We start from the raw sequence: 1,026 nt of genomic DNA on the forward strand, positions 1-1,026 counted from the left end.
CTCTCTCTTACTTAAAGAGGAAAAGCAGCCCAGCCATGGAGCTCTGCAGGCAGGGGGCAGCAGCTGCAGGGCTCCAGGGCAATTGGCTAATGGCTAATTAGCCAGCAGGTGCAAGCAGTCAGATGATAGGATGCAGGCAGGACCAGGGAAGCATATAAGCTCAGGGCTGGGGCCAGTATGGTAGTCTTTATTTTGGTTGTCACCAAGAAAGGAGCTCTTAGCCAAGGAAGTCTAGGATGCTGGGTTAGTGAGGGTTTATATTCTTGAAGGGGTGGAAGACTGCTACATGTTGGCATTTATGTTATAGCCCAGGGGCTTGTATTTACGTTGTGTTAATTGGTCCTTTGGATGAGGGGAAGTGGAGGCCTCAGCCTCTGAGAGGGGCATTTGACTGCCTTGAGCCCTGCCAGGGGCAGGGCTTAAATGGTTATTGAGTGGAGAGAAGCATCCAAGAGGGGTGCAGCCACAGAGGGGCCAGGTGCTCAGTGCCTCGAAGCCAGGTCTTATTCAGTGGGCATAGGCTAGAAGGCCTAGCTATCTACATTAAAGGCTGAGGCCACAACAGAGGAAATATATTGATAATGCCTGTGAGGCATGGGGTGTGATATAGGGGAAGTTTGGAGCCATGCACCTAGACCAAAAGATTTCATAGTTTCGTAGTTTCTTGGGTCAGAAGGGACCTGAGTAGATGATCTAGTCCGACCCCCTGCCATGGCAGGAAAGAGTACTGGGGTCAAACGACCCCGGCAAGGTGTACATCTAGCCTCCTCTTAAAAACCCCCAGGGTAGGAGCCAGCACCACTTCCCTTGGAAGTTGGTTCCAGACCCTAGCCGCCCTCACAGCGAAGTAGCGCCTCCTGATATCTAGCCTAAACCTACCCTCTGCCAGCTTGTGACTGCTATTCCTGGTCACTCCTGGCAGCGCTCGGGGGAACAGGGACTTCCCCAGTGCCTGCTGATCCCCGCTGACTAGTTTGTAACAGGCCACGAGATCCCCCCTCGGCCTTCTCTTGTGCAGGCTGAACA

Source organism: Crocodylus porosus, unplaced genomic scaffold, assembly GCF_001723895.1.
Source record: "Crocodylus porosus isolate Cpor-Errol unplaced genomic scaffold, CroPor_comp1, whole genome shotgun sequence".
In the NCBI taxonomy this organism is placed as follows: Eukaryota; Metazoa; Chordata; order Crocodylia; family Crocodylidae; genus Crocodylus; species Crocodylus porosus.